At 39.7% G+C, this 10,797-nt stretch overlaps 1 long non-coding RNA gene across 1 annotated transcript; it reads left to right on the forward strand.

Annotated features, from left to right (window-relative positions):
• Positions 1-890: 890 nt before the first annotated feature.
• Positions 891-8,133, forward strand: LOC140534593 (uncharacterized). The gene is made up of 3 exons (XR_011977388.1): positions 891-1,050; positions 6,903-6,972; positions 7,274-8,133. It is a non-coding gene; the product is annotated as an uncharacterized lncRNA (long non-coding RNA).
• Positions 8,134-10,797: the final 2,664 nt, after the last annotated feature.

Below are 10,797 nucleotides of genomic sequence, written 5' to 3' on the forward strand. Positions count from 1 at the left end.
AGTGGTGATGGTGGGGGTAAGTAGCAAATAATAAACAGCAGTATTGTCTTTTTACCTTCTAGTCAGTTGCGTGATTGAGAAGAGCTGGTCAGCTATAGAAAATCATTTGCAAATATCTGCTTATTCTCTTACAGTTTCATCTAGAAAACTCTCTAATACATACATAGATCCCTCTCATAAAGATTTGATTAAAATGATAAAGCAGGCACATGGATCTCTAGTCATAGAAGCTTTCTCAATTTTCCTTTTAAAAAATATAGACATCATAGATGTCTTCAGAATTTGGTTTTCAATTTACTATAGATCAATTTGATCTACAATTCCAATTTGTGTCCACCTCCAGCCCCCTCCTCACTCTAGGTTACTTGTGTGGCTCCTAAGCCTAGGCTCTGATTTGATTATTAGCCTTTGGATCCTGTATGGGTACAGCTCTCTCATTTCTCATCTCTCTTCTGCCTTTGTAGCTGTGCCTAGACATTTTCGTGGTCTAGTCCCTTTGCTTTATCTCTGCAGTCAATCATACATAATCTATGGTCCTAGGATGGAGAGTTTAATTTTCTTTCTATTAATAATAATTCTTCTCAATCCCCAGGAAAGTACAAGAAAAAAATTTTTTTTTACCATATTAGGAAAATGGTCCTTGTTTTCTAACACCTGTTGCAACTTTCTGACATCATTGGACTCAACTTTTCCCTAAAGTGTTTGCATGAAAGTTCTCTTAGAATTGGCTGACATAATTTTTTGCATCAAATCAGAACTAAACTATATACAAAACTTAATTTTTTTCTGGTGCATTGACAAATTTTCTTTAGGCTATACTTGATTTATTTATGTTATCACAATCAGGAAAGGAGGCCAATTGATGTATGGAAAGGGAAGCAGCAGCTACTGCCAATAACCCTAATGAGAGCACCAGCTTCTCTCCCACTCTAAGGCTGCTTGTAGCCACTTATAAGAACAAAATTAGCCTGGCCTGAGTCAGCATTATCTAAACTGGTCCTTATACTGCAGAGATGATTGTATCCCTAGAATGGAGAACAAGAGAACCAGGTGAGACTTCTCTGTAGCAAAACAGTGTAGCTTTAGAGAAGTGGATTGGGTGAATTTCTCTTTGTTTGTGTTCCTCTATATGGTTTGTATTCAGGAAGACTCTTGTAGTTGACTGTGCTGTTGGAAGTCTTGAGGTCTGACATATACCAAAGATTTGGAAGTGTCCATAGGATCACAGCTCTAGAATTGGAAGGGACCTCAGGAGCCAAATAGTTTGACCTCCTGCACCCTTGCCCATTTCATTGTTGAGAAACTGGATTCTATGGAGATTAAGTCATTAGATCAAGGTCACACAGATAGTAAACCTCAGAGGTAGAACTTTCAAGTTCACAAGATAATGCCATTCTAGAGATCACCAATCTTTGACACAACCCTTTGTCCCATTTCCTATTTTCCCAAGGTTGTCTATATCAGATAGTCTTGGGACCTTGATATTTTCTGGCCTAAGTATTTATTTAACCCTTCTTCTTTCTTCTTAAGCAATCAGGGTTAAGTGACTTGCCCAGGGTCACACAGCTAGTAAGTGTCTGAGGTTAGATTTGAACTCAGGTTCTCCTGATTCCATTATACCAGCTAGCTGTCCTCCCTTTTTAAAGAGGCAATTGGTGTTAACTCTTCTTAAGACATTTACCCTGGTTTAGATTTGTAGGTCACATATTCTTAATTGGATTTCCTGTGATTGCCCTATTGTCCACATTCAAAATCCAGTCACTCCCTACACTTCTCATCACACATATGTATAGTTCTTAAATCTTTTTTCTACATAAAGTAGGAAGGCAAGGTTAGCTCAAAGGATCTCAAAGGACTAGATCAGAAGTGATACTACTCCATTGCCACTCTGTTGATTTGGACCTGGCCATTCAGAATCCCCACCCACCCACCCCAGCTCTGCTTTGTGGTCTGAATGCACTTCCCATATCCTCCCCGTAACAAGACCAATGACTTGTAAGTCAGTTCAATTGAACTCAACACACATTGGCTGAGCAGTTAAGTGCAGTGCATAGTCTGAGTTTCTGGGAATATAAAGGACAAAAATAAAACAGCCCCTGAACTAAAGGAGGATATCATACACACACAAATTTCTCATTTTTGTTTGCCACTAGCTGTTTTGCTTGGTTTCTACTCCACCATCATCATCATGTCCCAGTACCAGGTACCTTTTTCTCCCCTTTTCAGTTTCCTTAAGGTAAGAGCTCTAACAGTTATGGAAACAGGAAATACTTTATGGAGGTGGTGGTTACTGGGCCGAACCTTGAAGGAAAGAAGTGGGAGTGCATTTCAGCCCTTGGAATGAACAGAGATGGGAGATAGAATGCTGAGTTTGGGGAACTGGCCAGTAGGGTCGTTTATCTGGAATACATTGTGTATGAAGGAGCTCAACTATGTAATTCCAAGCATAGTGTCTATTGTTCCCAGTGTGCCCAAGATTCAAGGATCCAGAAAGGCACTCAGTCAAATGAATCCAGGGATTATTGGGACAGCCCCATCAGAAGGGGTACTGAGTGTAGGTCAATACATTTTCAGCATTTTCTATTGTCCTCAGGGCTCCTAATACATTCCAACCAAAGCTCCATACTGGTTACAACAAACCCCGCATGGAGTCGGGTATATTTTTATCACACATCACCAATCATCACCACCCCCCATAGTATGATCTGGTCCTTTACTAGGCCAAAATATGTGTTCTGTAGTGATAAGCTGGCAACCACATGTCTTGAGCCCAAATGTACCGTATATCTGTATTCCCTCAACTAGCTATTTTACTACACAACAATCAGCATATTTCTGTGATGGCTGTTCTCCTTTTCTGGACTCTGTACCCTTATTCATTCACTAGCACATTTGAAGCTTTCTTTCCCTAATGAATGTCAGATACTAGTTAAGGAGAAGAAAAAGGACAGCTTTGTGAAAGAACAGTTACCTCTAAGTGATAAAAGATGTGAATTCACTTTCCCAAGTTTCTCCTAACATACTTGTCTCCTAATTGTTACGCTTCTTAGAGACTTATTTGACTGTTAAGAATCAAGCCAACTCTAGAAACATTTGAAACCTCATGTTTCCTTCTGGTGGGGAGGGCGCTGAGCTAACAGAATTCCTGGCCAACCTACGGTCATGTATTATGGAATTCAGACTTAACAGATAGCACTTTTTCTACAGAACTACATTCGGCGTAACAGCAACAAACTTTGTTGGGTATTACTTTCAAGGGGGGGTAGATTTCTCTATCTGTGTATTTTCAGCCTATGTATGAAAGGAATGAGGTCTCTTCTCAAGAAAACATCACAGTTGCAGGAAACAATATTAAAAGAGGAAGAATAGGAAAGCCTTTGTAATGATTACGGTATCTCACTGGCAAGTTTCATGTATACAGAATGCAAGTGTGTGTGTATATATGTGTGTATGTGTATATTACATATATATCTGTAACATGTATACACACATGTGCCATAAACACATCTGCCCATTTAAAGTTCTGCCAAATGTGGTAATAACTTCCCACACTTTATAAAAACTAGGACTAAACATGGAACACATTTATACAAGAATGGAAGCAAATCAAACACAAATCTTGGTTAGATTTTTTTTTTTAATGAGTAGCTTTTTATAGTTTTTAAGTCCTTGTTTGGGGTGGGATGGGAAATAGAATTACAGAAAATCAGGTTTTTCCATCAGATTGTGAGAACTGCTTTATGGATCTTTGGCCTTTCACACTGTGACATGCAGGGAATCTTGAAACTATATTATGCCAGATCCCAGGATATCGTGTGTGTGTGTGTGTGTGTGTGTGTGTGTGTGTGTGTGTGTGTATTTACAGGCAATTGGTGGCACAGTGAATAAAGCACCAGGCCTGGAAGGAAGACCTGAGTTGTGAGGATCAAATGATATAATATTTATAAAAAAGCACTTAGCACACACTGTGCCTCACACACAATAGGCACCATATAAATGCTTACTCCCTGCCTCATACATCTATACTACTGTGACCACTAATTCGAGTCTTCTGTTGAAAGTTCCTTCATGACCCCTTCTCCATTTCTCAAAACCTCTCCATGTCTTCACCTATTCTCATATCCTTCCCTACGGTCTCAGAAGAGAAGGAGTCCTTCCTTCCTGCCAAGCTTACATCCTCCATTTAAGCCCATGATCCAATCACTTTGTGTCTTCTCCAGGGCCTTATTCCATAGAGCCTCACTTCCATTCATCTTTAACCCCTTATCTATTGGTTCTTTACCCTCTGCCTATCTACATGTTAGGTCTCCCCGAAACAAAACAACTTCCCTAGCTCCTTCTTACGCCTTCATTTTAGCACTCCTTACCTTTACTAGCACGTTTCTAGAAGGAATATTCTACATTCAGTGTCTCCATTTCCTCATCACCTGACATTCTCGCTTTTTATATACAGCATTGGGTTGAAACTACCGTTTTCACCAGTAGTCCTTTAGACAAATCCATCAGACATTTTTCAGTACTCATCCTTCTTTTCTTCAGCATGTGATACTACTGGCCACTTCTTCCTATTTTCTGGTCTTTTGTCATCATTGACATGACTCCTGGTTCTTTTTCTCCCTCTGTGGTCACTCCTGCTGAATATTCTTTGCCTATTTTCTTTCCTTCAACCCTCTTAACTGTGGATTTCCTATTCTTTAAATCTCTCTTATTGTTTTTTTCTTAGTGATTTTACGTATTTCCATATCTCCAATGATCACTTTTGTGCAGATGACTTCCAAATCTTCATATCTAGACTGATTTATAATAATAACTTGCTGTACATCTCCATCCATATAACCCACTGGCCCCTTAAACTAAATATGTCCAAATAGGAATTTATCATCTCCTTACCCCCAAAAAAACCTCTCAACCTCCTTTTAATGGCATCACCATTGTGCTAGTTACATAGTTTGGAATACTCTGAGTCACCTGGAACTCGCCTCTCTTTCTCATTCCCCTATATATTCAGTTGCAAAAAGTTTGGCTTCTGAAATCTCTCTCATGCTTTTTCTTCTCTGTTTCAATTTCTAGGCCTCATCTAGGTCCTCTAAACTTCTTTAGCCTGGCCTATTACAATGGCCTGCTGTCTGATCTCCCTACATGTAGTTCTTCCCGTTTTCAAACCATTCTGCACAGGCAATCCATCAGTTTTCTGATATAGAATTTAAAATCTTATAATGCCACTCCCCTACTCATAACTCTTCAGTGTCCTCCTACTGCCTAAAGTATAAAATATGAATTTGAGTGTTTGGAATTTAAACCTTTCCCCATTCTGGCTACAGCATATCTCTCACCATACTCAGGTTCAAGCACCCTACCTCAAAGTTATCTCCTCTGCCATCCAATTCTCCCTTTGTGCAGGCCAATCCTCCTACCTACAGAGAATATTGTCTTCACATGTACCTTTTCAAATGATTCTTTTTCTTCAAGACCCAGCTCAGGTGCTACCTCCCAAAAGAAGTTTTTCTTACTGCTTCCAGGTAAAAGTGTCTATCTCTTACAGCCCTTTTACTAGATCTCTCCTTTGTCCCTATGACCTTCTGTCTTGTATCATACTGTATGCTCCACATATGCTCTACATCTCCTCCCTCTCTCCAGTTCCTGGGCCCTTAGGTTGAGGTACCATGGATTCAGAACTTGAAGGGAGGTCATTGAACTTAATCCCTTCATTTAAAATATTTTTAATTAATATCTTTGGTTTTTATATCACATTTCCCAATATATTCCTTTTCTCTCTTCCCCTAGAGAGTCATCCATTTTAACAAAGAATTAAAAAGAAGAAAAAACAATTGTCTTAGCCAAACTAACCAAGATATCAAAACCATCTTACATTATTCATAATATTCCACACCTCTGAAAGGAAAGGACCCATTTTGGGGGCCAAGCTTGGCCATTATAATTTCACAATATTCACTTTCAAAGGCTTTGTTGTTTTTCGTTCTTTCATTTACATCACTGTAGTCATAGTATATGTTTATCTTCCTGTCAATCCTTAAGGGATAGATGAAGAAACTCTGACAGTTTAAAGCCCCTTGGCCACAGATATATTAAGAAGCAGAGCTAGAAGTCAAACCCAAGTCTGTTGCCTCCACATTCAGAGTTAAGACTAAAGGACAGCAACACTAACTTTCAAAGTTCTCTATTTATGGACAGTTGGGAGAACTAGCCAATTGATCAAAAGTAGCCCATTAGCCTTAAATAAGGCATGCTGTTATCCCACAACTTCCCACTCCCTATTAGCCGCATGTAGACTAGAGGGACTGCAGAAGACTCTGGCTTCTTGGGGACTACTGAAGATTTGTTGTTGTTCGGTTATGTCTGACTGTGACCCTGTTTGGGATTTTTCTTGGAAAAGATACTGGATTGGTCTGTCATTTCCTTCTCCTGAGGAAACTGAGGCAAAAGTCCATTATTAAATGACTTGCCCTGGGTCATACAGATGGTAAGGGTCTGAGGCCATATTTGAACTCAGGAAAATGAGTCTTCCTGAATTCAGACCCAGTACTCTATCCCTATGTGGCCTCACTGCCTAACTGAAATTTACTTGAACATTAAGCTACCTTCTGGGTGGGATGGGGTAGAGCATATGTTGTATTAAATCTTTCCAACTTCAGTGGAATACAGCACCTGACACATCATGGATAACAAATGTTTATCGACTTGAATGCTAAAGTGTCTCCAAACCTGTGGTCGGGTGATGCTTGAAACTAAGAAGGGAATATGTAATGAGATAGATAGACTACTACATCCCAAAGCTCGGTATTAACCAAGAGCTATAAAGAGGAAAAAGAATAAAGGTCCAGGAGTATGTAAGCTCCTTCAGGGCAGGGACTGATTTTTTTGTTTTGTCTTGGTATCCCCAGGACAATCTCTTATTTGTCAGATCAGACTGGTTCTCTCTTCCTCTTCCTATAGATCTGCTAAGTGACCAAGGTAAGTGAAGCATTTAATGGAACAGTTCTCATTTAGTATGACAGCAGCAAACCCTGAGTGATCCCTTGATCCTCCCACCACCCTGTGATAGCAGGAGAGCATTCTCAGTAAGGAATTCTTACTGAGTCAGTGTAAAAAGAAGGGACGCGTTTCTATCTAGTCCTTTCCCCCTCTTCCTTGTGACAAGTGATATTATCTGTGATGAGGCTTTCTGAGGGTGGGGTGCTCTTACCATGGCCACCCTCTGACCACACCCTGGGCCTCTGACTGCTTCTTTTATCTTGTTTCCTTTCCTGAGCAGGTGACCAAACCTCATTCTCAAGATGGACATGTCAGAGCTTGAAGGCAACCTTGCCTTGGGTCCTTTGGAGGGAGCTGACTAGTGAGGAGCAGTCAGTGCCAGGCAATTCCTTTGTACTGGACTCCATTTGACGACTTAGTGTTTCTCCCTCTCAAAAGCAAAATTTTCCATTCTTAGCCTTGGCTGCTGTAGCCTCGCCAAACCCAAAGGTCCAAAGAATTTCTAGTCCCTCCCAAGACAAGAAGAAACAACCATGCTCTGTTTCCCAGAAGTCCATGCATCTTAGTTCCTGAAGACTTCCCCTGGATAATTGCAGAGACCTGTCTCCAGAAGCCTCCTCACTGGTCTGATTTTGCTCCTCTGGACCTGTTCTGACTCCGGACCATCCTTCCTAAAATAATGATGCTGAAACTGAATTTAAATACGTGCACGGGGTCTAACCAGAACAGACCACAGCAGAGCTACCCCTTCCTCATTCTAGACACACTTTTGACAGCCATGGAAGTCTTCCAATCTGCTTTGGGCCTTGTTGGCTCTCATTTCCAAAGTATGCTTCTTCTTACCTGCCACAAATAACAAAAACAAGCCCCCCTCCCCCTCCCCAGGTTCCTGGGGTTGAAGAGAAATACAGAGCTTTTATTTTCCTTTCTCCTTCTTTGTGACTGGACTCAAGATTCTGTAGCCACTTACCATTCTTATAATTCTGGGCAATTACAAAGACGTTTATCACTTGGAAAATACGATGTGCCCCCTGCTGCCTACTTGATTTAATTGGATGTTATTAAGGGATGGGTACATGCTGCATGGCATGCTTTGATGTAGTGTACTGGAAAAGCAATAAATAATGGAATTAGAGAAAATATTGGACCTGTTTCAGCGATGATAATTATTTGTCATTTCAAACTCCCCCTGGGTGCTCACAGTCTTTCTGGAATGGGAAATCTGATATGATTTTACCATGTGTGTTGAAGATTAGTCCTGTTTTCAGGAATACTTTCAAATCCAGGAGCAGAATTAGACTCAGAGTATTTTATCCTAATAATTATTATTATAATAACTGTCATAAATTGATAATGCCATTTAGATAGTGTTTTGCCTGCATTCTCTTGTCAACCCTGTGATGTACAGTTATCATTATCCTCATTTTACAGGTGAAGAAATAGAACCTCAACAAAGGAACTTACCCATGATCACAACCGGAAAATATTAGAGCAGAATTTCAATCTCAGTCTGTCCAGCTCCTGACTCGGTAGTTAATCTATTGTGCCATGTTCTGTCTCAAATTAGCATTTGAAAAGACACCTGTCATTTGCATCCTTCCCAGTTTTTCCTATATGAAAGACCTGAAAGCATTTTTTACATATGAGTTATATACAGGGTGTCCCAAACATCTTGGTGCAACTCTTGGGACACCTGTGTTTTGTCTTTCCTTCCTCCTTCCTTTCTTTCTTTCTTTCTTTTTTTTTAATAAAGAAGCCATGACTATCTAGAAAAGATTTAGACAGGGTCTGACCGTCTCCATAGATCATCATAAGCAAATCGTTATGATGCCAGACACTGAGTAGAGTTTTGTGGCATGATATATCCCAGCTACCTTCTCTTTCAACTTGAAAAAAAGGTTAAAAATTCACATTTTTCAATGAAGCAAATGCACTAATGCCTTATGGAAGAATGTGATGGCACAGGAAGATTCAATAGTCGTAGTTAAGGTTTTTAATGTACATTGGTCCAGGTCGTATCATGGAAAAAGCACCGGATTTGGTTCACAACTCAGATCTGCACCATACTATCTGTGTGACCTTAATCAAGTCACTGAACCTTTCTTGTCCTGGCTTTCTTTAACTATAAAACAAGATTAGACTAGTTCATTTGCAGCTCTGAATCCTGTGATCTTCCAGGAAACAAATAGCCTTTTGTTATAAGGTGATATTTGTGTATTATATTCAGTAAATACTTAGCATGCACACACCTCCAGTGTGCAGGTTGCTGTGCCAGGTGCTAGGGGAGATAGAAGACTGACATAATATGCTACTACAAGTCCAACAGGACTCACAGTCTAGTGTGAGGGGAGACGTAGACAAATAACTCTAATGCAGCGACAATTGATAAGTGCATCAGAGAGACATAAAAGACTGGGAAGATGGGGAGACAGGGAAATCATCATTATTGGCTTTTGAAGGAGGTAGCATTTAAATTGATCTCAAAAGATCTGTAAAAGTTCAACAAGTACGGGATCCAGGAAGGACAATGTGTAAGTGAAGGCACAGTCAGGAAAGTATATCTGGAAGGTGATGTGCAATCCAAGTTGGCTGAATCATGAGAGTATATGAACAGTAGAACTTAGGCATACTTTTAGACAGTAGAAATTGTTTAAGGAATTATAATTATTTTAGTAGTCAGACTCAGGAATTCCCTGAATTCCCAGAAATGCAAAAGATCAAGGAGTTGGTCAGTTATGTCTTTGACAGAGACGGATTTTGGGGACAGGAAGCTCCCATGAAGGGCATCGGAGGAACTCACCAATCTACAACAAGGAAATGTGGGCAGCGCCCATTCTAATAGTTTCCATTGATAGAGCTATTTTCATGCTCAAAGAGTTTTTACAAACATTAACTGACTAATCTTCACAACAACCCTGGAGGAGGTAAATATTATTAATGGCCTCATTTTACAGATGGAGAATCTAAGTCAAGGAGAGATTAAGCGACGCGCCCAATACCACAAAAGAACTAAGTGTTAGTAATAAGATTAGAATAGAAGAGAATCTGGCTCTCGGTCTTCATTCCCCTCGGGGATGGTTTCCTTATCAATCACAAAAGGAAGATCTCAGAAATGGTAACAGATTTTGAAAAACCAGGATTTGGTAAATCTAGAGCTTTTGGCAGGAATAATTTTGCTTTTGGAATTGCCAATATCAAATACATATTTTAAATACTTTTCTCATAAATGCCTTCATTTGTATGTAACAGATAAGAAAATCTCCTAGTGACTATTTGGAACAAACAAAATAATTCATCATGTGTGTGCAGCCTGCCGTATTGCAACTAGCTTGAAGTAACTTCTTAGGGAGTCATGCTTTAGGAAAGCATAAATTTTTAGAAGGCCAGATAGAGATTTTCCCATAGCATTTTTGTGTGTGTGTAGGAGGAGAGGGAATAGTGTTTGTTTTATTTGGTGACATTTTATCATTCTGAACACGGCATCCTTCATATATTTGGTGCTTAATGCATCTTGGTTTTGACTTTTTAAAAAGCCTTCGATTTCATGGAACACTTGTTAAACACTTGGTGACATTTTTTAAGTGTTAGGCATACTAAGTTAAAAAAACAACATTCTCGTCCCTAAAGGGACATGCATTCTACTGTGGAGATAGTAGGGGTGGTAGTAGTTGCTAGAATTTATATAGCATTTTTCAAGTTTGCAAGATGCTTTCTTATCTCATTTCATCTTCACAATACACCTGGGAGGTAAATGCTATTATTATTACCCCTGTTTACATAGGAGGAAACTGAGGCAAACAAATG

Source organism: Notamacropus eugenii, chromosome 1 (genome assembly GCF_028372415.1).
Source record: "Notamacropus eugenii isolate mMacEug1 chromosome 1, mMacEug1.pri_v2, whole genome shotgun sequence".
NCBI lineage: Eukaryota > Metazoa > Chordata > Mammalia > Diprotodontia > Macropodidae > Notamacropus > Notamacropus eugenii.